The following is a 27,189-nucleotide window of genomic DNA, read 5'->3' on the forward strand; positions in this document are numbered from 1 at the left end:
AAAGAAAAACGAAAAAAAAAAGTAAGACTAACTTCAAGCTGGGAAGATATGTTTGCTGACAGAAGCTTGTGGAAAGAGACTGACTTAAAAGGAGCTACTTGTTTGGAGCAAGGAAAAGTAGCTATAAAGACAAATATTGTCAGACTGCAAGGTTTGTGGTTAAGTTCAGATGAATGAACACATCACTTTTGCAATCATAGGAAGAGTAAGCATAGGAAGACTAAGCAGTTTTGTCTGAGAAGTAGAAAAAGGAATTATTTGTGGAAGGTTTATTAAATAGCGTGAGCATCTTTAATGAAATTTTTTTTTACAAAGACGGGTTTAATTTTTAAATCTAAAAATATAGAAAATGTCCCCTTCTACCAATTCCATTCTGTTCCATGGGCAGAACTGGTGAAGCATCTTAATAGTCAAGAACTTGGTGCTTACCCCTGAACTCCATCAAGTGTGATAGCTACAGAGAGTAATCAAGCCTTTGCATGATTTTGATACATAACGTCAAGCTTTGTTACTGGTTCCAATACATCAGTGGCATACATAAATTTTCTTGTTAGTTTTGTGGTCCATAAAATTCTCTTGGAAACAGAAAAAGCACACACACACACACACACACACACACACACATACACACACTCAAATCTCTCTGGATAGTCTCCAAAATTCCTGCCCTGAACCATTCTTCCTCCTTTAAAATTTGACCCATACTCATTTTGATATATGCAAAGTTACCAAGGCAATTAACTGAAACCAATTTGATTTTTAAATTTTCTTATCTGACATTACACAAGGAGAACTGCCTTATTATTAAACATAAAATTTCACTATTTCTTTACATCTGATGATAAATGATATATCACTGGGAGAAAGTGTCATGATTTTTTTTTTACATTGCAAAATTGGATGAAATTTGAACTTCTATTCCTAAAAATAAAATGATTAGATTATAATAATTGTCTCATAAATTTTAGATAACATCCTCAAATGGCAAATCTGTCATTGTCTGATACATGGCCCCCAAATCCTTTTATGGAACAATTAGGAAGCCAGAACTCCATCTATTATTTTTTCCATTATGTCATCTTGCCTGGCATGAAAATTGAAAGAACAGTGAATATCTGAACATAGCATTCTATGTTGGAAAGAGCACTGAAATGGAAATTAGGGAAGTCATGTTCTAGTCCTTCCAGGACGAGACAAACAGCCCCAAAAACTTGGGTCAATCACTTAACATCTATGTCTTTTTATCACTTACAAAATAAAGAAGCAGGACGGAATGATCCAATCTAGATTTAAAATCAAGTAATCTTTTATCACCTAGCCCAGATTCCTAGGCATCATACTCAGGGACCTAAGAGTCATTCCAGATGCCAAATCCAGTATGATCCACTCGACTTCGAGTAATTTCCGGCAAACTGATATAGACCTTCATCTCTTGTCTGCGCTACTGGCACAGTCCTTCACGTGTTTTCCCTGTTTCCTTAGTGCTGCTGACCTCCCCTATATCCTTCGCCATGCAGCCTGGGGGCATCTTTCTAAAAGAGAAAATTGCAGGTAACTACCTCATCTAAAAGAGTTTAGCAGCCCCACCTTAGAATGCTCTCCAAGGCCTTTAGAATTAGTCTTCCCTCTGCCTCTCTTTCTAGTGTCAGTTTTTATCAGAATTTTAGCCCCTGCCTTGATCACCTTGCCTTCCTTTCCCCCTGAATACACTACACTTTACACTTTTCTTGAAGGCTCCAGGGGAGGTACATCTTGACATCTTTGTTCAGGAAGCTCTCACTCTCTGGGCTACTTTCTGCTTTCTGTGATTAACAGAAGTCCTAATGAACTATTTCTCTTTAGATTTATCTTTAAAAAAAATATTTGTTTATTTTGAGAGAGAGAGAGAGAGAGAGAGAGAGCATGCGAGCAGGGGAGGGGAAGACATATAGGGAGAGAGAGAATCCCAAGCAGGCCCTGTAGTGTCAGCATGGAGGCTAATGTGGGGCTCGAACCCATGAACCATGAGATCATGACCTGAGCCAAAACCAAGAGTCCAACACTTAACCAAGTGAGCCAAGCAGGCCCTTCTTCAGAGTTATCTTTTTTTTTAATGTTTTCTGATGTTTTAATTTTATTTTTGAGACAGAGACAGACAGAGCATGAACAGGGGAGGGTCAGAGAAAGGGAGACATAGAATCTGAAGCAGGCTCCAGGCTCTGAGCTGTCAGCACAGAGCCCGACACGGGGCTTGAACCCATGGACTGTGAGCTCACTACCTGAGCCGAAGTCGGATGCCTAACTCACTGAGCCACCCAGGCACCCCTTTCTTTAGAGTTATCTTAAGCATCATTCTACTCAAAGAGAATTCTTTCTCCTTTCCCCACTCCCCATTACTTCTTTAAAGGAGAATTGATTCCTCTGTTGTGCCCCCTGCCTTGTACTCATATCTCAGCGTCTATTTCATTTTATTGCTGTATGTAGTTATGCATGCCTAAATGCATTTATCTCACTTTCGTTTTTATTTTCAACTCTTTGAGAATTAGAGATGATGTGTTTGACATCTATGTTAAAATTCATGAGAATTGCCATTGTAAGGGTAAAACACTCTTGAATTCTTAGACAGCCTTTGACAGAACTATGAATTTATCGATATCTTATTGACTGCATTTTTTGTATATGTGGAGAAAAATGGAGAATTTTAATATCAGATTTTGCAAAACTGGTTAAAAGGTACATGGAGATATGTATCCAAGGATTTGAGGAATTTGTATTTTTACTTTGTTTATCTCAATGATCTGGTGGTGTAACTTGTGGGATTAATTCAGGGCTGTCTTAGCACAGGTTAAGCAAGGGTTGTGTGTGTGTGTGTGTGTGTGTGTGTGAAACACTTTCTTTTAATGTTTACTTATTTTGGGGGCTGGCAATCAGTGCTCTGTCAGTGCAGAACTGATGTGGGACTGGATTTCAAGAACCCCATTAGATCATGACCTGAATCGATATCAACAGTTGGCTGCTCCACTCACTGAACTGTCCAGGTGCCGCAAATATGTGAAATCACTTGAAATTTCATTGTTAGATGCTAATATAATAAGAGATCTAATGTCCCCTTGGCTACAATAATGTACTTACAAGAATCAATTGTATATGCCTTCCTCCTTTCTTTTTTCCTTTAAGTTTTTTTTAATGTTTATTTACTTTTGAGAGGGAGAGACACAGAGTGCAAGCAAGAGAGGAGAAGAGAGAAAGGGAGACAAAGAATCTGAAGCAGACTTCAGGCTCTGAGTTGTTAGCACACAGTCCGATGTGGGGCTCAAACTAACAAACCATGAGATTATGACCTGAGCCAAAGTCAGACACTTCACAGACTGAGCCACCCGGCACTCCTCTTTTTTCCTTTTAAATATTCATTAAGCAACACCTCATCCAGTCACTTTATTAGGAACCTGATAATGAAGCATAAACATGCACACAGGGACAGGGGTTTATATTCTAAGAAAGGGGAAGGAATAGAGAAACATTTATTATAATATGGTAACTATAAAAATCAGAAGCAGATACAAATGTCTCTTTGTGGTTATATATTTGCAGGAATACATATATATATATATTTATATACGTATACGTATATAAATATATATATATACGTATACATATATAAATATATATATATATATATATTTTTTTTTAGAGAGAGAGAATACATGTGAGTAGGGGAGGGCCAGAGAAAGAGGGAAACAGAGAATCTCAGGCAGGTTCCATGAAGCCTGAGGCAAGGCTTGATCTCATGACCTCATGACCATGAGATCATGACCTAAGCCAAGATCAAGAGTCGGTCACTTAACCAACTGAGCCACCCAGGCACCCCTATTTGCCGGATTTTTACGACTGATGTAATTCACCATGCAGACAAAAGGAAGAAGGCATTTCTGAGAGAAGGAGTAGATACAAAGACTCAAATGTAAGAGAATACTACCTTCAGCCTATCCAAAGGCCAGAATTTTTTTGGAGAGTGGTAGAATGTGAGGCAGAGAGCTCGTCATAGGTGACTTTATAAATTCACCTTGCAACTATGCTAAGAAGGATTACAGCTTCTGATAGAGTTTACAGAAAAAGGGAGTCATTGAAAACATATTAATAAGAAAGGGATATGTCAAATGTGCCTTTTAAAATGGTTACTTTGTCTGTGGCATGGTCTGGAAACTGAAGAAATGGACAGTTGAGGGACTCCTGCAGTAATTCAAGTGAAATTTGATGAAGGTTTCACATCAGCTGTGTCTGGACAGATAAGAGAACCTAAGGGATTTTATTAAGAGGTAAAAATAAGAATTAGTGACTCATTAGATGTGGAGATGGGGGAATATAAGACAATATACTCATTTTGGGTTAGGGAAACTCTGTGGATGTTGATGCTTATAAGGAAGCCATAGTAAAAAGGAAAAAAAAGAAATGAAGAGAAAAGAGTCTGGCTTTATTTATTTTTACTTTGGAATGCCTTTAAGAAATATAAGTTACAATATGAAGAAAATAAGCAATACAGATCTGTAAGAGTTAATATTCTATTTGTCTTAGTTTAACAGAAAACTCACAATGTGATTTAACCACACAGTGGTTGATTTTCCTTATCAAACAGTAAATCCAATGAGAAGCAGCTGGTATCACTCTGCTGTCTGATTATTTTAGGACCTTAGGACCTACATTTCTTTCCTTACTTGTTTTTGTTTGTTTATTTATTTGTTTGTTTGGTTTTTCTCATTCTGGTCATCCAGTGGTTAAAAGATGGCTGCTCCACTTCTGTTCCACACTACCCTCGTAAACAAGACAGAGAAGGATGGGGGAACACTTTTAAAATCAGAAACAAAGTATTTTCAAAAGCTCCCCAGAAGGAAGATGATTTCTTAAATAGCGTGAGGAGTTCTGCAGATGCACTCTCCCGCAAACAACCAAAACTGATAATTATTTCTTTAAAAAAATAAATCTCCGGAAATTGTCTCAGGGGAATGCTGCAAATGAATTTTCTTGAATTACTTATTCAAGAAAAGCAAATAAAGAGTAAGAGTCTGTGGCACTTAAGCCACAAACTGCTCCCTCTCTTTCTAACCACTCAGCACATCATGATGGAAGCTCTACACGGCATGCCTATGACCAAGAAGATGAGTCTCCCTTTCTCCCTGCTCTAGTCAAGGGCTATGGTATCCCCCCGTGTACATGCCAGAAGCAAGTACATGAGGTCCCCGCCTCCAATTCAATTCTCAGACCCTACCTCAGTATAGACTAACAGTGGGGTTCCAATTACCTTTGCCCATTTACATTTAGAGTTTAGGTTCTGTGCTGGGGAAGGGTTCAGAATAACAGAGACAATGCCCCGGCCCAGAATGCTTCTCTTCAAGCAGGGTATCACACAACAGAAGTGGACCACGATCACCACTCCCAGTTCTAACTCACTAGCTCAGAGGTTTGGCATAAAGAGAGAGGCAAGCTGTACACACAGAGACCTATAAAGTCCTTCCCCAAGTCCTTGGACAGAGTGTGGCATAGTCCAAGCCTAAATTTGCTCTCCTACATAAGGGAGACTTTGGTTGTAAAACAATTAAGAAGAGGCCAATACTTGTTTAAGAAATAGGCTAAACTTCAAGTAGCTGGTAACAGAGAGAACAAGGGAAAAGACAGCTAAGAAGGGTCTTCCTGGAGTCATTAAAAACTCCAAAGACTGGCAGCAAAATTTATCCCCCATTCCAAAAACAATAGAAAATAACTGGCAGTTAGGAGAGGTTAATAGCTAGGTATGGCACCAAAAGAGTCAGACAGATTACCATAGAGATAAGGGAACATCAAAGAGAGCACTGCTAAAACCACTGCCATTCCAGGGTGGCTATGTGCATGCCAATGTACCTTCTGAAGAATGACATTAGAGGTCTCACACTCTGGGGAAAAATGGACATCGTTAAAATAATCCAGCTAAATCACTGCCTAAATACACAAGGAAATGAGAACAATAAGCCCTGGAGAAAGGAGAAAGTACGGCCCAAGCACAGAACAAAAGCAGCAACAGAAACCTCCTTTAAGAGGGCCTAGCTGATAGTCTCATCAGATAAAGACTTCAAAGTAACCGTTATAAAGATAATCAAAGAACTAAATTAAAACATGTTTAAAGAAATAAAGAGAGCTGTGAAGGCAATGTCCTATCAAATGAAGAATATGAATAAAAATACAAAATGCAATCATAATAAATAAATAAATATAATCAAAAGTAAATTCAGGAATTGAAAAGTATAATATTATAAATGAAAAATTTATTAGGAAGTCATGAGTATATTTGAACTAGTAGAAGAGATAGCAAACTTGAAGACAGGTTGACAGCAATTAAGCAATATGAAGAATAGAGGGAAAAACAGAATAAAGAGAAATAAAAAAAAACTCAGAGAAGTGTGGGACGCTATTAAATGCAAAGAGAATACTAGTGGGAGAGGAGATACAGAAAGCAATGAAAAGAAAATATTGAAGAAACAATGGATGAAATCTCAAATTTGATAAAAATGTTCATCTATACACCCAAAAATCTCAACAACTCCCAAGCATAATAAATGCAATAGATCTATTCCAAAACACACTCTAGTAAAAAGGTTGAAAAACAAAGATAGAAAATATTTTGAAAGCAGAATGGCGTAAGTAATTTGATACCAGTACGTACAAGGGCCACCAGTAACATTAACAGCTGACCTCTAATCAGAACCAATGGACACCAAAGGGCAATGGGAGGGCATATTTAAATGTTAGAGAAAAAAAAAAAATTTCAGCCAAAAGTTTATGTCCAGGAAGACTACATTTCAACAACAAAATTTAAAAAAAATTACCAGATAAACAAAATAGCAGACCTGTCTTCCTGCCTAAAAAAAAAAAAAAAAAAAAAAAGGCACGCCTGGTGACCCAGCCAGGTAAGCTTTTGCCTCTTGATTTAGGCTTAGGTCATGGTCTCACAGTCATGAGATCAAGCCCCATGTTGGGCTCTACACTGATAGTGCAGGGTCTGCTTGGGATTCTCTCTCCCTCTCTCTCTGCCCCTCTCCCGCACCGTCTCTCAAAATAAATAAACATAAAAAAATTAAAGTAAGTTCTTTAAGCTTGAATTAAGTTATCCAAAACAATATTACAAATTCAAATGAAAATATAAAGGTAACTATATAATTAGTATGTCTTGTAAAAGTAATCATGTAATTATAAAAGAGCATAAATTTATGTTTGTTCTAAAAAATTCTATAAAATAATATTTATATAACTGTACTGTTGGGCCTACAACTGTATAGAGATGTATATTTGATAGCAAAATAATAAAGGAGGTAGATGGGAGTAAATCTGTATTGAACTAAGGAAATGATATCAAATGGCAACTCAAATCCACAGGATCAAATGATGATAATAGTTATAGCAAATAAATTAATAGTAGAAGCTCTGTAAGTATATACTTGCTCTCAGTCGAGTAAGCATCTGACTCTTGATTTTGGCTCAGGTCATGATCTCACAGTTTGTGAGTTCAAGCCCTGTGGTGGGCTTTGAGTTGACAGTGTGGAGTCTGCTTCAGTTTCTGTGTCTCCCTCTCTCTGTGCCCCTCCCCTACACACTTTCCCTCATAAATAAATAAATATTAAACATATTAACTATTATATACACACTTGTTCTCTTCCTCTCTCAGCTTCTTTAGAGGATGTAGAATTATATTACGTCGTGCTTTGATGGGTTTCTAACATGTATAGGTACATAGAACAAAAATATCACCAAAGAAGTGAGAGGATAGAACTTGATCAGTGTAATTTTTCTATGGCTTACTGGAATTAACATAGTGTAAATCTAAAGTAGGTTCTGAAAAGTTGAGATATGTGCACTAATTTCTAGAAAAACTAAAAAAAAAAACTCAAAAATGGAGTAAGCAAAAATTATTAAATAACTTAAATGTGAAAAGTAGGAATATACATTTAATTCAAAAGAAAATAAGAAAGAATAGAGAAACAAGAGATAATGGACATGAAAGACAAAAGTAAAATGGCAGACATAAATCTAGTTTCACAAAAATAACATTAAAGGAGCATGGATTAAACAATCCAATCAAAAGATACATGTCAGACTGGATAAAAACACACTAAAAAACTCGGGGGGCACCTGGGTGCCTCAGTTGGTTAAGCATCTGACTCTTGATTTAGGCTCAGGTCATGATCTCACTGTTCCTAAGTTTGAGCCCTGCATGAGGCTCTGCACTGAACAACACAGAGCCTGCTTGGGATTCTCTCTCTCTGTCCCTCCCCTACTTGTGTGTGCTCACTTTCTCCTCTCTCTCTCTCTCTCTCAAATAAATAAATAAACATTAAAAAAAATATGTTCCGACTATATGCTGTGTAGAGAAAACACACTTTAGATTGAAATACATAAATAATTTGAAAGTAAAAAATGGGAAAAGATATCATGCAAACAGCAGCTATAAGAAATCTGGAGTTCTTATACTAATAGAAGGCAAAATAGACTTTAAAACAAGTATATACAACTAGAGATGATGAAGGATATTTTATTATGATAAAAATAGTCAATTTCATTAAGAAATCATACTGATTGCAAATATTTACAAGCTAAAACCTGAGCCCTAAAATGCGAGAAGTGAAAACTGAAAGAATTTCAGGGAAAAAAAAATTACAATTATTGTTTGAGATTTCAATACCTTACTTTCAATGATAAAGAAGTAGGCAGAAGATGAATAAGGATATAGAGTATTTAAACAAAATAATAAAATGAAAGTCCTAAACAGACCTACCAGACATCACAGAGCACTCCATCAAACAACAGAATACACATTCTTCTGAAGTACACATGGGAGATTTTTTCTAGATAGACCACATGCAAAACCATAAAGCAAACCCCAACAAATATAAAAGGATTGAAAAAGTATGTTCTTTGACCACAATGGAATGAAAAATCAATACAAAATTGGATTTACACAAAATTAGGAATCAATAACAGAAAGAAATTTGGGAAATTCACAAACATGTAAAAAGTTAAACATGCTTCTAAATAACAAATGGTTCCAAGAAGACATTAAAAGAATAATCAGAAAATGTACTGATATGAATAAGAATGAAAATAAAACATAATACACATTATGGGATGTGGATAAATAAATTTTTGGAAATATAAACTATAACGTTAAAAGAAATCATTTCAAATCAATAATCCAACTTTTCATCTTAAGACACTGGAGAAAGAAAAGCAAACTAAATCTAAATCTAGCAGAGGAAATCAAATAATAAACATTATAGTGGGAATAAATGGGTTCAAGAATGTGAAAAATAATAGAGAAAATCAGTAAAAACAAAAGTTAGTCCCTGAAAAGTTGAAAAGAAGTGACAAACTTTTAGCTAGAGCGACCAAAAAGGAAGAGAGAAGATTCATATGACTAAAATCAAGAACATAACAGTGGACATTGCTAATTACCTTAATAAAATAAAAATAATAATAAGGGAATACTATGGTAAGAGTATGACAAGAAATTAGAAAACTTAGCAAAATGGACAAATTCCTAGAAAGAAACAAAATACATAACTGACTCAGGAAGAAAGAGACAGTCTGAATAGACCTATAACAAGTGAAAATATTTAATTAGTAATAAAAATACCCAAAAGAAAAGCCAAAGGCCATATTCCTTTAAACAATTGTTTAAAGGAAAATATCAATATTTACAAACTCTTCCAATTATAGATAGAGAGGGAACAATTTTCACTTATTCTATGAGGGTGGCATTATCCTGATAACAAAATCAAAGACACTACAATAAAGAGAAATACAAATATATCTTATATGAATACAAACACCAAACCTCAATAAAATACTAGCAGTTTATAAACAACATATAAAAAAGGATTGTATGGCTTGATCAAGTGGGAATTATCCCACAAAGCTGGCTTAACAGTTGAAAATCAAAGCCATATTAAGAGAACAAAGGACAAAACCATATGACCATCTCAATAAACTCAGAAATAGCACTTGCCAAAATCCAACCTGATTTCTTGAAAAAAACTTTACACAAAAAGCGTACTTCTTCAACCTGATAAGGCATTATCTGTGAAAAACCCACAATAAACACCTTTTTTAAAGGTGAAAGACTAAATATTTTTATCCTAAGATCAGGAACAAAACATACCATCTCCCTATTTTATTCAATTTTACTCACTTCTATTTCTGCAAATTAAGATATGGAAATTAGATTTCTTATCTGGTTGATGGAGAGGAAGATGGTGGCGTAGGAGGACCCCGGGCTCACCGCATCCTGCTGATCACTCAGATTCCACCTACACCTGCCTAAAGAACCCAGAAAACCACCAGAGGATTAGCAGAATGGAGTCTCCGGAGCAAAGTGCAAAGAGAGGCCCACTGAAGAGGGTAGGAAGGGTGGAGAGGCGGTGCACGCTCCACTGACTGGCGGGAGGGAGGCGGGGCGGTGGGGCGGCCCCGGCCAAGCAGAGCCTCTGAGTCTGGCTGGCAAAGGCGGAGGGGCCGGACAGAGTGTGTTCTGACAGCAAGCGGGACTTAACACCTGGAAGGTTATAAGTAAAGCTCTCCTCGGAGAGCGGGAAGGCTGGAGAACAATGGGAGGGAGAGTTGTTGAGCTCCGGAGGACAGAGCTCAGCGTGGCGGGGAACAAAGGTGCTCTCCAGCGCCATCTCCCTCGCCCATCCCCCAGCCAAAATCCCAGGGGAACTGGTTCCTGCCAGGGAACTTGCTTGCTCCCCGCAAACACCCAATGCTGTGCTTCTGCGAATCCATCCCTCTGGCAGGTCTGCCTCCCTCCTGATGCCACAGGGCCCCTCCCAGGCGGATCTCTGAAGGAAAAGCAAGCTGAGCCTGCCCCTCCCGCCCCCTTGCACCTTGTCTATCCACCCCAGCTAATACGCCAGATCCCCAGCACAAGCCTGGCAGTGTGCAAGTAGCCCAGACGGGCCACGCCACCCCACAGTGAATCCCGCCCCTAGGAGAGGGAAAGTGAAGGCACACACCAGTCTAACTGTGGCCCCAGCGGTGAGCTAGGGGCAGACATCAGATCTGACCACGGCCCGCCCACCAACTAAAGTTATTCAAGACAGCACAGGGGAGGTGCCCTGCAGTTCTATCCAAAATGACAAAACAGAAGAATTCCCCTCAAAAGAATCTTCAGGAAATAACAACAGCAAACGAACTGATCAAAAAGGATTTAAACAATTTAACAGAAAGTGAATTTAGAATAATAGTCATAAAATTAATTGCTGGGCTTGAAAACAGTATAGAGGACAGCAGAGAATCTATTGCTACAGAGATCAAGGGACTAAGGAACAGTCAGGAGGAGCTAAAAAATACTATAAATGAACTGCAAAATAAAATAGAGATGACCACAGCTTGGTTTGAAGAGGCAGAGGAGAGAACAGGTGAACTAGAAGATAAAATTATGGAAAAAGAGGAAGCTGAGAAAAAGAGATAAAAAAAATCCAGGAGTATAAGGAGAATATTAGAGAACTAAGTGATCCACTAAAGAGAAATAATCTACACATAATTGGTATTCCAGAGGAGGAAGAGAGAGGGAAAGGTGCTGAAGGTAAATTTGAAGAAATAATAGCTGAGAACTTCCCTGATCTGGGGAAGGAAAAAGGCATTGAAATCCAAGAGGCACGGAGAACTCCCTTCAGACGTAACTTGAATCGATCTTCTACACAACATATCATAGTGAAACTGGCAAAATACAAGGATAAAGAGAAAATTCTGAAAGCAGCAAGGGATAAACGTGCTCTAACATATAAAGGGAGACCTATAAGACTCGTGACTGATCTCTCTACTGAAACTTGGCAGGACAGAAAGGAATAGCAGGAGATCTTCAATGTGATGAACAGAAAAAATATGCAGCCAAGAATCCTTTATCCAGAAAGTCTGTCATTTAGAATAGAAGGAGAGATAAAGGTCTTCCCAAACAAACAAAAACTGAAGGAATTCATCACCTAAACCAGCCCTACAGGAGATCCTAAGGGGGATCCTGTGAGACAAAGTACCAGAGACATTGCTACAAGCATGAAACCTACAGACATCACAATGACTCTAAACCCATATCTTTCTATAATAACACTGAACGTAAATGGACTAAATGTGCCAACCAAAAGACATAGGGTATCAGAATGGATAAAAAAACAAGACCCATCTATTTGCTGTCTACAAGAGAGTCATTTTAGACCTGAGGACACCTTCAGATTGAAAGTGAGGGGATGAAGAACTATTTATCATGCTACTGGAAGTCAAAAGAAAGCTGGACTAGCCATACTTATATCAGACAAACTAGACTTTAAATTAAAGGCTGTAACAAGAGATGAAGAAGGGCATTATATAATAGTTACAGGGTCTATCCATCAGGAACAGCTAACAATTATAAATGTCTATGTGCCGAACACCGGAGCCCCCAAATATATAAAACAAGTACTCACAAACATAAGCAACCTTATTGATAATACTGTGGTAATTGCAGGGGACTTTAACACCCCACTCACAGCAATGGATAGATCATCTAGACACATGGTCAATAAAGAAACAAGGGCCCTGAATGATACATTGGATCAGATGGACTTGACAGATATATTTAGAACTCTGCATTCCAAAGCAACAGAATATACTTTCTTCTCAAGTGCACATGGAACATTCTCCAAGATAGATCACATACTGGGTCACAAAACAGCCCTTCATAAGTATATAAGAATTGAGATCATACCATGCATACTTTCAGACCACAATGCTATGAAGCTTGAATCAACCACAGGAAAAAGTCTGGAAAACCTCCAAAAACATGGAGGTTAAAGAACACCCTATTAAAGAATGAATGGGTCAACCAGGCAATTAGAGAAGAAATTTAAAAAAATATATGGAAACAAATGAAAATGAAAATACAACAATCCAAACACTTTGGGATGCAGCGAAGGCAGTCCTGAGAGGAAAATACATTGCAATCCAGGCCTATCTCAAGAAATAAGAAAAATGCCAAATACAAAATCTAACAGCACACCTAACGGAAATAGAAGCAGAACAGCAAAGACAGCCTAAACCCAGCAGAAGAAGAGAAATAATGAAGATCAGAGCAGAAATAAACAATATAGAATCTAAAAAAAACTGTAGAGCAGATCAATGAAACCAAGAGTTGGTTTTTTGAAAACATAAACAAAATTGACAAACCTCTAGCTAGGCTTCTCAAAAAGAAAAGGGAGATGACCCAAATTGATAAAATCATGAATGAAAATGGAATTATTACAACCAATCCCTCAGGGATACAGCAATTATCATGGGAATACTATGAAAAATTATATGTCAACACACTGGACAACCTGGAAGAAATGGACAAATTCCCAAACACCCACACACTTCCAAAACTCAATCAGGAGGAAATAGAAAGCTTGAACAGACCCATAACCAGTGAAGAAATTGAATCAGTTATCAAAAATCTCCCAAAAATAAGAGTCCAGGACCAGATGGCTTCCCAGGGGAGTTCTACCAGACGTTTAAAGCAGCGATAATACCTATCCTTCTCAAGCTATTCCAAAAAATAGAAAGGGAAAGAAACTTCCAGACTCATTCTATGAAGCCAGTATTACTTTGATTCCTCAACCAGACAGAGACCCAGTAAAAAAAAAAAGAAAACTACTGGCCAATATCCCTGATGAATATGGATGCAAAAATTCTCAATAAGATACTAGAGAATCAAATTCAACAGCATATAAAAAGAATTATTCACCATGATCAAGTGGGATTCATTCCTGGGAGGCAGGGCTGGTTCAACATCTGCAAATCAATCAACGTGATACATCACGTTAATAAAAGAAAAGATAAGAACCATATGATCCTGTCAATAGATGCAGAAAAAGCATTTGAAAAAAATAAATAAATAAAAACAGTGAATCCCAAAAATAAAAAAATAAAAAAAAGTAAATAAATAAATAAATACATAAATATTTCTTATCTATGCTTAAAAAAAAGATACTGAAATTAGATAAAAATAAAAGACATCCATTTGGAAAAGAAGTAAAACTGTCTCCATTTGCAGAAGATATGATTATGTGTAAAGAATATCCTTAGGGGGGTGCCTGGCTGGCGCAGTCGGTTGAGCGTCCGACTTCAGCCAGGTCACGATCTCACGGTCCGTGAGTTCGAGCCCCGTGTCGGGCTCTGGGCTGATGGCTCAGAGCCTGTAGACTGCTTCCGATTCTGTGTCTCCCTCTCTCTCTGCCCCTCCCCTGTTCATGCTCTGTCTCTCTCTGTCCCCAAAATAAATAAACGTTGAAAAAAAAATTAAAAAAAAAAGAATATCCTAAGGAATTTGTAGTTTGTTAAAAAACTATTAGAACTAAGTTCAGCAAGTTTTAAGGACACAGGATGAATATAAAAATCAATTTTATTTATTGGACATTAGCAATGAACAATACAAAATAAAAGTAAAAAAAACAATTTCACGCAGAATAATATAACACTCATAATGAGAAATAATTTTTTTTTAATGTGTATTTAATTTTGACAGAGACAGAATGCGAGTGGGTTAGGGGCAGAGAGAGATGGAGACACAGAATCTGAAACAGGCTCCAGGCTCTGAGCTATCAGCACAGAGCCCGATGCGGGGCTCGAACTCACGAGCTGTGAGATCATGACCTGAGCCGAAGTCGGACGCTCAACCGACTGAGCCACCCAGGTGCCCCGAGAAATAAATTTTTTTTAAAGAAGGGAAATTTTATATTCTGAAACTACAAAACATTATTAAAAAATAAGGCATAAACTAAGATCTTGTTCATACATTAGAAGACTGAATAATGCTAAAAATAACAATATTCTCTAAATTGATCTAGAGGCTCAGTGTAATGCTTCCTTATCAAAATTCCAGGTGATTTTTTTTGCAGAAACTGACCCTAAAATTCATATGCCTATCTGCATATATGCAATGATAGCTAAGTGATGTTGAAAGAAGAACACAGTTGGTGGACTTTATACTTCATAATTTTAAAAGTTACTTTCAAATATCTAAATATAAAAGGTAAAATTATAACAGAAAAATATATAGGAGTAAATCTTCATCACCTGAGGTCAGGAAAAGCCTTTTTAGATAAGATGCCACAACATAAGTAAGAAAAGAAAAGAGGCTGGACTCCATTAAAACTGAAAACTTTTGGCTTAAAAGGACATCATCAAAAAAAAAAGAATATATATATATATATATATATATATATATATATATATATATAAAGACAAAGTAAAATATTGGAGAAAATACCAGCAATTCACATATCTATAAAGAATTTATCTAAAAAAAATATAAAATAACTCAATTTAATAATGGAAGACTATGACCCAATTAAAAATGGGCAAAGTATCTTGTCAGCAATCCTCAGTAACACCCTTAGGTTCTGTGATTCACTCAAAGGATTCACAGAGCTCTGAAAAGTTGTTATACCCATAGTTATGGTTTCTTACAGGAAAATAACAGATTAAAATCAGCAAAGGATGAAGCCACATAATACAGAGTCCATGAGAGGCCAAACCTGAGCTTCCAGGGTCCTCTCTCATTGGAGCCATATGAACAGGGCCTCATTATCCCAGCAATGATGTGTGAGACAGCACCAAGTGTTGCTCACTAGAGAAGCTCACCTAGGCCTAAGTGTCCAGGGTTCAATTGATGTCAACCATGTAAACACAAAATGTGCATGAGATTATTCTTAATTACTCGGCTTCCAGTTCCTCCAGAGGTCAAATGAGTATTGAGTGGCCCAAGGCCTGACTATAAATCACATTTCAGCATAAAATATTTGGTGTAGCCCAAGGCCACAGGTAAACAAAGAAACTTTTATCAGTCAGGGTATTCCAAGAGTTAAGAGGTTTTGTTCTAGGAGCCAATCAAGGACAAGAACCGTCTTTGATTTTTGAATGTGTCAGGCTTGAACATCCGAGATAACCCTTGACTGCAGAGATTTGATAGACAGTTCTGCAAAGACAACATACAAATTTCCAATAAGAATGTGAAAAGGTACTTGGCAGTTTTAGCAATCAAGGAAATGAAAATCAAAACCACAATGTAACAACATTTCATAACCAAGAGGTTGGTTATAATAAAAAGACAGATATAACAAATATTGTTGAAGATGTGGAGAAACTGGAACTCTCATATACTGCTTATGGTTAGGTAAAATGGAGAAGTGGTTTTATGTAACAGTCTGGTAGTTCCTTCAAAAGTTAAATATTAAGATAAAAAGTTAACATAAAAAGTTTAAGAGTTAAACAAAATGTTACTAATTGTTACTTAATGTTTCTGTATGACTCAGAAATTCTATTTCCAACTGGACATATTGAAGAGAAATTAAAATCTATGTCCACACAATAACTTAACATGAATGTTCATAGTAGCATTACACATAATGGCCACAAAATGGGTATGACTCACACCTTTAACTGATGAATGGGTAAATAAAATACAGTCTATTCACATAATGGGGTATTATCAGCAATAAAAAGAATAATGCTACAAGATACACCTTGAGAACATTATGCTAAATGAAATAAGCTTGTTGCAAAACACCACATATTATATGCTAACATGTATGTAAAATGTATGGAATAGTCAATTCCATAGAGAAGGAAAGCAGAGAAATGTTTGCCTAGGACATAAGAAGTTCAGGGATAATGAGAACAAAGTTTCTTTTTGGGTTGATGAAAGCTTCTACAATTGATTGTGCTGATGGCTGCACAATTTGTAAATATATTTAAAAACATGTAATTTTACAGTTAAGTTTAAATGTGAAAATTGTAGGGTATGTGAATTGTATCTCAATAAAGGTGCTATACAAAAAATATTTCCAGAAAACACTTGTTTTTATCTCATTGGTCAAAAATTTTCTCAGATTGCCATTCATTTCTTGCTGTAAGCCTGAGGGGAGGGGGGAGGGGGGAAATACCTGAAGAATAAAAACAAAACAAAACAAAACAAAACAAAAAAAACTTTTAGCTTGGTACATTGATGATCTGACAAAATTTTGTAGAAAGGAAAAGGGAGAATGGACATTGAGTGGGTAAATGATAGTGTCTCCAACAGTGTCTAAAACTTCAAAAAGGCATGGAATCTGACAATTTTTAGGGTATAGGGTAGCTGCTTCCTACCCCAAAACAATAGAATCTACTCCTCTCTAATTATATACATCAAGGAGTATTTTTTTAAAAGAATGACACTTCACATCATACTCTTAAATCCTGGTATTTTTTAATAGGAGCAATTTTCTATTTATTTAAAGCATACTGTTATTCCAGATACCATGGACAATCCATGCATATGTATCCATGAATATTTACTAGGTGCCAGAATATATAATAAATAAACATGTAATGTTATATATAAATGTTATATGCATATATTATAAATATACATTTTATATGGAGACATACATACATCAAAATATGTGTATGTATAATATACATTATATATATATACATATATATATGTATATATATATAATAGTTTTTAGTTTCGTTCACATAGGGATGCAGTGTGGAAAGAATATCTCTTAAAAAAGTCTGGAAACTTGTTAGTGAATATTAGTAGTTGTACTGAGTGGATAAATATTAACATGTTACTTGGTCAACACCATCATGCAATCAGTTAGTGACACAGTAGAACCCCAGAAAATCTTCATTATTCTTTAGGTTAGGGTGGTTCTTAGAACTCGCTTCTTTGAGAAAGAAAACAGGAGCTACACATCCTGTATTCCACCTGCTAAACTTTTATGTGAGTTTATACTTCTTAAAGTCCATATGGATTCATATTCATTCCTCCTTAAAAGTCATTCATATTTTATTGGTTATCTAAGTAATTATGAACAATAATACATTCTTCAGCCTGCTATTTTTCTACTCTAATATTATTCTAACACTTCTTCAAAACTTATTTCCTGCAGCTGGCTGTTTCAAATTATTTTACTTTTGGTGCCTCAAATGGGACTCTGATGAATTCCTGTGTCTTTTGTTCATGTTCTCTGTACCTAGAATTCCCTCTCTGACTCCCAACTTCCCACGTCAAAATCAGCTCATCCTTTAAGGTGCACCATTGATTACATTTCTGTCATATTGTGTTTTCTTAACCTGTCAACATTCCACCTTTGGATCTTGTTTTATTTGCATTTCTACATGGCATTTATGTTAATTTGCCTCGGGTTATGACTATTTAAGTACATTTCGCTATGTAACTGAAGATTGCAAGTCTTTTCATTGAAATAACTGCATCCTTGTTTATATCTCCAAAACCTAAAGTTGCATAAAAAAGGGTTTCAAGACTTCAAATTGAGTCAGTGAATCCTGATTGAGAGAGATTAAATATAATTCCTCAATTTAAGTATGCATTAACACCTTGTGCTATACCGATATCCAGCTACAAATCATGTTTCAATGCAAGAGAAAACAGGACGTGTAGAAGGAGGTGATGGTGGGAACACGAGTATCAGGGGGCCAGGGGGGCCCCTGAGGAAATAAACATGTCACTCATTGAACTGGTACAACACATAAAAGTATCTCATGAGAAAGCGATTCAAAATCTGACCACCCTATCTGAACTCATGAGGCTTTTAAAGCTCTGTTCATTTTCAAGATGAAAGAGTTCCAAACATAGGCTTCTGCCACCTTTAGGGATGAAAATATTCATCCCAGGGAGAGGATAGAGCAGCTTTGAACAAAATCAACCACTTGTGGTTAGCAGACAGGATGCTGAGGTCTTCACCTTGTTTGCCTCTGGCCCCGTGTTCATTCAGCTTTCTAAATACTAAAAACAGGATAATTGTCAATTATATGTATGTGTAAAAATTAATAGATATCTGGCTCCTGGGACCAGGTATTACTTTCAGTATTTTTCCACCCATTCAGTTGTTTTACAAAATTATCTACAATGGGCTATTTCTGAAGATCTGTTAAACCTAGTACTTTTCCTACTCACAACAGTGCTAGAACTCACATCTGGACGGCTATAGAATGATGGAAGTCTTTTAAACCTAGTTATTCTTAAAAAATCAAAACATGCAGCTGTGGTACTTACGGCACTACATTGTTCTTCCTGAAACATGAGAAAAAGAGAAACTGGTTAAATCATATGACAGGTTATTATTTTGGTTAATGTGAAATGTTCATCTGACAAGCTTATTGAATTTGATTTGTGTGCACAGTCCCACAGCAAATGTACACTTTATCTGATCTCCCTTCTGCCTCCAAGACTGACATCAATGAATGTGCCATCTGAAAAAAAACAAAAACGAAAACAAAAATAAACAACAACAACAACAAACCAAGAAAAACACCTGGAGTATTAAAGTGTTTTAACTAGTATGATTTATGTTAATGGTACAGAGGAGAATATTTTTTGGTTCACAAAAACATAACAGGCAATTGATGTGCCATATTGCAGTATGGTTTTAGCTATCAACATGTCAAGATTTAGTTTTGCTGTTAACATTTTACGATTTAGAAGGCTATAAGAATATGTGCAGTGTAGCAACAACACAGGCTTCATTCCCTCAGCTATATTTATTGGGCTCTCATTTTTCCCCCTTTTATAGAAGAAATTGAAAAAGAAAGAGAACAGGAGAGACAGACAGGCATCCATTCCATCTATTTCATTTTCTTTATTATGTCAAGTAGTGAGAAATAAAAAGACAGAAAACCGAGTTCTTAATAGCCTATGCCCAGACCAAAGAGGATTCCAGACAGGGGAATCACAGTATATTTTTATTGGCTTATTATCTCCAACAGATATCTTGATCATGTCAAAGAATGTACCACTTGATCCCAGACCTTCATCAATTACAAGAGCCCCAAGGTTAAGGAGGTATTGTGCATGCTACTGCACTGGGAGTTCCTGGTGATGTTACCATATACACAAGTAACAGTGAGTGAGAGGCAGGGGTACATCCCCAGAAGGCTCTGATATTGTTCCTCAGGTTTAATTCTACCAGGCAAAGTCTTCAAATGGAAGGATAAGGCTGCAAAACTTCAGAAAAGAAGGCTAAGTTGACGCATAAAGAATAAATTAGGGTAAAATATCAATTTATTTCATAATCAGGACTTAATCTGTAACATCAAGGACAAGACCACCTTCGGCCAGTCATTATTTGACTTCATTATTTGGCTTCATAGAGATAACGTGTATCCAAAATTGGTGTTCCTGAGAATACCGTAAATATCAATACTTATGTAGCCATCGAATCTTAAATTCAATACCAGACATAAAGACTTAAATTAATGAGATACGTAGTATATGTACACATAACTATTTCATGACCGAATAAAATACTTTAGATTGAGAATGCGCTCTTAAATGATATTCTACAATGAGCCAGATGGAGGTATTTTTTAAATAATTCTACTTTACAGCTTTTTGAAAGGAAAGCTTTTCCTTTCAAAATGGAATCAGCTATTCATCAAAAAGAGAGAACATTTTGTTCTTGGCTTAGTTTTTCCATAAAGAACTCAGCATAAACAGAAGAAAGAAATTCTCGAATATGTGTTTTAATTCCCATGCATGCAAGATTGGAGTCATATAGAGACAAAGAGAGAAAAAATACTTTAAAAAATGTGTGTGTGCATATGTGTGTAGATGTGTGTACACAATTAAATGCATTCCTACATATGAAATTAATATCTCTTCATCAATAAAATAAGCCATGTTTTTGGTCCTTAGATCCTACTCTTTTTCAGCATATGCAAAAATGTACTTTAAAACATATTATGTTAAGATAATTAAATGGTGGCTATGTCAGTAATCATCATGTTAGTCTTGGAAATGACATAACAATAAACAGGAAGACTTGTGTGTGTATGTGTGCTTATCAGGAGGCATAGGGAATGAGAAGAAAAGAAGGCAGAAAAGAATGGAGGAGAGAAGAAAGTGAATATTTATGAGCAAGGACATATATTTTTAATTATGTAAGACAACAGATGTATGTTAAATGTTCTTACCAAAAACAAACAAACAAATAAAACAAAACAACAACAACCAAAACCAAGAAATAACCCCCCCCCAAAAAAAAACATAAAAACTCTCTTTCCCCCAAAAAACCCACAAAAGAACACAGGACACTTCGCAGGTGATAGATATGTTTAGTACCTTGGATTTGATGATGGTATGATGGGTAGATGCACATGTCCATACTCTTCACGACGTAAACATTAAATTTGTTAACATTTTTGTATATCAGCTATATCTTAATAATGCTAAAAAACACGAATGGAATGTTTTGTCCTACACAGGGGGCAGGATATACAGGGCAGTGTCAGCCTTCATTTGGCAAGCCATTCAGCTGAGAGTATCACTGGATTTGGTGTATAGATGACTCCAAAATACATTTAAAATTTACATGGCAGAGTAAGTCATTCCAAATACTTAGTAAGTGGAAAAATTCAAAATAGTTTTTTAGAAGGTTAAGGTTTTTAAATGTCACCCCAGATACAGTCCATTCAATGGTCCCATTATCACAAGGCAGAGATATTCATTTAGCCTCTAGGGCAGTGTTTGTATTCTAGCCACTGATGTCAAAGTGAGTATTTCCTTTGTATTAAAGTAACAGAATTTAATTTCTTATTTCAAATAGCACCATGATTTTGGCTGGGCCATACTTTGTTTATGAGTTTCTGGAGCTTTGAGACTAGGAGCTTGGGAACAGGTCTTTTTCATATTTGTATAAATAAGATAATAAATGTGAAAGAGCCTTGTACATCCCAAGCAAATATTCTACTTCACAACCTTAGTGGGAACAGGTGGGATATAAATAAATAAGATAAAATACTGATACCATGTGCTGGGCTCAGTTGAAAAATATACACATATATATACTTGTGCAAACACATACACGAACACACACAGATATAAGGCAAACTGCTTTACAAATATGAAGATTAAATATATACCTGAATACATCAGATATATTTTGCCAAGTGCCCCATACTGCAGTACATAAAACAGGCCATTGTTAAATTATTTACAAATGATAAGCCATTAGAAAACCAATGTGGTGTAAGAAAATATTATTCCAATGTAAAACAAAATTCTTCAAAGTGGTTATAATGAAAGGCCTAGCAATAGCCATTTCATAAAATGAATTCTATCTAACAGCATAGCAGCCCATAAAATGAAATTATGTTCTCTCTGTATATGTCAGTACTGATGATATCTAATCAATAACTCTGCTGCTGTCAAGCTCAGGTTGGGTTTGTGGGAGGAAAAAACATGTTACATACGCTACCTATATTATTTCATAAAGAGGCATTCCTTTATGTTAACCAAAATATCCTTTCAGAAAGGTTGAGAGAGGCAGGTATACTTTGGGGTGAGATATACTCTTAGTGACTTGAAATATTTTTAACATAACTTGAAACAGGCTCAAGGGAGGATTAAAATATTTGCATTTATGTGTCAACAACAGTTTAAAAGCTTTTAAATTACCTGGTTTGTAGTATTTACACAATAAGAAAGAAAAAAATGGGGAGGCATTTTCACTAAATGTGTAGTGATTATAGCCAATTAGAAATATCAATTTTGTTATTTCTTGAAATTAGAGAACAACAGATTTTTAAAAATCTGTAATCTTTTATTAGACCCGAATATCTTTATGTATTAATAACAATAACACTATCATTTAGAGCTTTGCAGTTTATGGTGCTTCTATATAATTATAGTATTTATTCAAAGTTTACTAGGTATCATGCATGTACTGTGTACCATGTACATGATATGCATTATTATCTTATATGTGTATTAGGAAACTGTGATTTTAGGATCTTAAGAATCTTGTTTAAATTAAAAAAATAACGGAAAGTGAGAATCATAATTTTTACCTCAGTCAGCCTTACTTTCTGTAACCTTAATGGTATGCTCCACAAAGATTATGTCATTCGTTATGACGAGAATGATTTGCTGTTACTCAGACACACGTCCTAGTTCTTGGTCTCCATGAACTTCTGACTATTTTCCATTGACCCTGAAATCTCACTTACCCTTGAGGCCCAGCCAAAGTCACCTGTTTTGTTAAGAAAATGATATTTGATACCCCCGGTGGAAATGTGTTCTTTCTTTCCCTTTTGTCATAGTATTTCAACTTCTTTTGAAGAACTCTCCCTCGGAGGTCTCCGCTGTCCTGAACTTGAGTTACTTTGTGTCCTGAACTTGAGTTACTTTGTGTTCATATCCCTGTAATAGGAAACACAGAAAACATATTTTTGACAGTCAGCCTCCATGTTGTTTGCTAATTACAGTTTCTTACACTGCACTTATATGAGGGCTCCTTCAACCACATAATACACATCCAAAACAATACAAGATATGAAAATACTACCCTAGAATGTCTATTGAATATTCCCTCTCATCTTTCACCCATCACTGCTTTAAGTCTACCGATTTGTCAACTCATTTCTTCCCAGCTGTTGAAGCACTGCAAGGATATTGACTCTAGTCTCGTTTTACCCTTCAATATACTGTCCAAATTCATGCCAGACTTACAATTGGAAAATATCACCATCTGGCTACAAATGCTCAATAATGCTCTACTATTCTCAGAAAAATCCACGATCTATATCTAGTAGGGCATATGAAGCCCTCCATAATTTGGCTCCTCTGTTGTTTCTACTACCCCTCACTTCCTTCTCTCTATTCCTTTTCCTTTCTAATCTCTTCACAGAATAGGTCAAACCCATCTGTAGCTTTGTAAAGTAAACAGTCATTTTCCAGGAAAGTGGGGGAAGATTAAGCATTCCAAGCAGAAGAAACAATGGGAGTAAATACAGTGATTTGAACTATTGAGTGTGCTGTTGAGTGTTGTAGAACTGGAAAATGTGCGGGTTGCCCTTAGACTGAGTTTTCCTTGATCATGGTTTAATGAAATTAATTCTTCTTTCTTTTGTATGATTAATTGTGTCATACGGTGTTATATTTATTTCTCTGGTAAAAATGTACCTTAGGGATTGGATCTGTTTTGTATTTGTCTTTGCAAAACTAGAACTAAGCACAGAGTATGACTCATAGTAGGCACTTACATGTTTTGTTAAACTATTGAACTGTTGAGAAATGATTCAAGATTTTGCTAATCAATTTCAGCATCTCAGATCACTAAAGTTCTTAGAAAAAACCGTGATAAGACTTTAAATATCACAATGTGGCATGTCCTGTTTTATCAGCAATTGTTCTATGTATATAAAATGTTTATGCTGGACTTTATGATCCCAGTGGTTACAAGGACAAGAATTTCAAAGAATATTAACTTCTCAAAAGCAATTAAAGTTAATCACAGGCATCTTTTGGCAAGTTGTGGTATGGAGGAGCTACAGGTGGAATCAGACTCACTGGAAAATCATAAAGGAGGGTGATCATCGCTCTGGTCTAAGGAAATTGAAGGCAGGGAGCCGTGGTTTTTCTTATTAGAATGGAAGAGGAGGCTTTTCTACCCTATTGGGAAGGTCCCCACCCCCCCCCGCCCGGGTTTAGGTTTTTTTTGTTTGTTTTTGTTTTTGTGTTTTTTTGTTTGTTTGTTTTGGTTTGCATGATACTTGAACTTTGATTAGTAGTCAACCGAAAACAGGACATTAATAAAAACAAAATAAGATTGTTAAAACTCAAAAACAACACAGAAAACCCCAAATAAGTGCTAGGCATAGGAATGCCTCATGGGAGAATTTAGTTAGACAGTTGCCAAGCACAATAAGGGGTCAAATATAACTAGGCAGATTACCAAAATCAAGAAATAGGCAGAAGTCAGGAGGTATACAGGTAACGGATGTCAAAAGAGGTGTTTTCTTATAATTATGGTATCATCAAAGATCCTATTTTGAAATAGTCTGTTAATATCTAAAAATTGTGCTTAAAAAAGACAAAGAAGTCACAGAATTAAAACAGAATGAGGTAGATTCATGTGTGCTTATAGACACATATCCAATTTTTTTATTAAGTGAAAAATAGCCATGTGTTGAATAGTATTTAATTACAGTTTTAAATAGTAATAATCACTTAGCTTTCTTGGATCTCACCAAATTATGACAAATATTTCAAATTATTTCCCTTAAAGTGTAATGTACCTTTTCTTCCCAAGATGCTTCAAACTGTATTTCACCATTATAAAAACTATCAGACAAATACATCTTTCTTTTTTTTTTTTTTTTTTTTTTTAATTTTTTTTTTTTTCAACGTTCATCCATTTCTGGGACAGAGAGAGACAGAGCATGAATGGGGGAGGGGCAGAGAGAGAGGGAGACACAGAATCGGAAGCAGGCTCCAGGCTCCGAGCCATCAGCCCAGGGCCTGACGCGGGGCTTGAACTCACGGACCCCAAGATCGTGACCCGGCTGAAGTCGGACGCTTAACCGACTGCGCCACCCAGGCGCCCCAAATACATCTTTCTTAACACACTGGGCATTCCATGTCAGTGGAGAAAATGTTTATTTTTTTTTCTCGTTGTTTTGTATGAAGTGGCTAACACAGTGCCTAGGGATGAAAAGCTCATTTTTTTTTGAAACAAATGAAGTATATACATAGAAAAAAAATGAGTACATATTAACAAAAGGATATGACAATGTGATTTTACTAGGGCCTTTCATTTTCTATAGTATACATTTCATCATTGTAAAATTTTAACATGCATGTATTTATGTTTGCAGCAAGCTACTTTGTTAATCAGAAATGTTTGTCCTGACCTATATACTGTTAATCCACAATGAAAAAATGTTGCCTGTGACTGGTTTCATTTTGTTGAAACAGAATCCTTTTGAAAAAAAAATTGTGTTAGTATGAAATAATAATGTCAGAGGGGAAGGAAAGCGGTTTAAGAATTTTAATCTAGCAAACTTCTAGAATGTTCATCTTTGAATAGTAAAGTTAAATAAAGCAAATCCAAGAGTTGAACTGAAGCTTTATTTATAGGTGTTATTTCATGCAAATGAGGATTTAAAACTTCAAGATCAAAACGTAAAGCCTATTGGGGCTCCTGGGTGGCTCAGTCGGTTAAGTGTCCGACTTCGGCTCAGGTCATGATTTTGTGGTTCGTGAGTTCAAGCCCCGCGTCGGGCTGTGTGCTGATGGCTCAGAACCTGGAGCCTGTTTCGGATTCTGTGTCTCCCTCTCTCTCTGACCCTCCCCTGTTCATGCTCTGTCTCTCTCTGTCTCAAAAATAAATAAACGTTAAAAAAAATTAAAAAAAAAAAAACGTAAAGCCTATTATTGAGGCAATTGCAAAAATGTCTTTGTTTTTGTCTACTACTTTCTCTTTTATGCTACATCTTTATGTATCTAGTCACACAAAAGAGAGTAATATTTGGAATTCAATGTGTTTTTTAAAATTTATTTGTTTATCTATCAATAGACTTTTTAGTGTGGTTTTAAGTTTACAGCAAAATTCTGCAGAAATATCAGTGTTTTTCATATGCCTTATGTTCCCTTACATGTGTAGCCTTCTCCATGATCACCATTCCCCACCAGAGTGGTGCATTTGTTACAATTGATGAATTTACATCAAGGCATCATTATTACCTAAAACCTGTCACAGTTTACATTACAGTTCACTCTTGGTGTTCTACATTCCATGGGTTTGGATAAATCCATGACGTGTATCCACCATTGTAGTATCATACACAGTATTTTCAAAAGTTACTAAAAATTCTCTGTGCTCCTCTATTTATCCTTCTTCTCCCTAATCTGTGCCAACCACTTATCTTTTCATTGTCTCCAAGGTTTTGCTTTTTCCAGAATGTCATATGGTTGTATCATATACTATGCAGCTTTTTTAGATTGGCTTCTCTCCCTTAGTAATCTGCATTTCAGGTTCCTCCATGTCTTTTCATGGTTTGATATATCAGTTCCTTTCAGTGCTGGATAATATTCCATTATCTGGATACACAGTTTAGTTATCCATTTACTGGTCAAAGGACATCTTCATTGCATGCAACATCTGGCAATTATGAATAAAGCTGATATAAACATCCATGTGCACATAGGTCTTCAACTTCTTCAGGTAAATAGCAATGGACATAATTGATAGATCGTATGATAAGAATATATTTAGTTTTGTAAGAAACTGCCCAGTTGTCTTCCAGGATGGATGTACGATTTTTTTTTCCCACCAGCAATGAATGAGAGAGTTCTTACTATTCCACATCTTTCCAGCATTTGGGTGTTGACAG

Source organism: Prionailurus bengalensis, chromosome B2, assembly GCF_016509475.1.
Source record: "Prionailurus bengalensis isolate Pbe53 chromosome B2, Fcat_Pben_1.1_paternal_pri, whole genome shotgun sequence".
Lineage (NCBI taxonomy): Eukaryota > Metazoa > Chordata > Mammalia > Carnivora > Felidae > Prionailurus > Prionailurus bengalensis.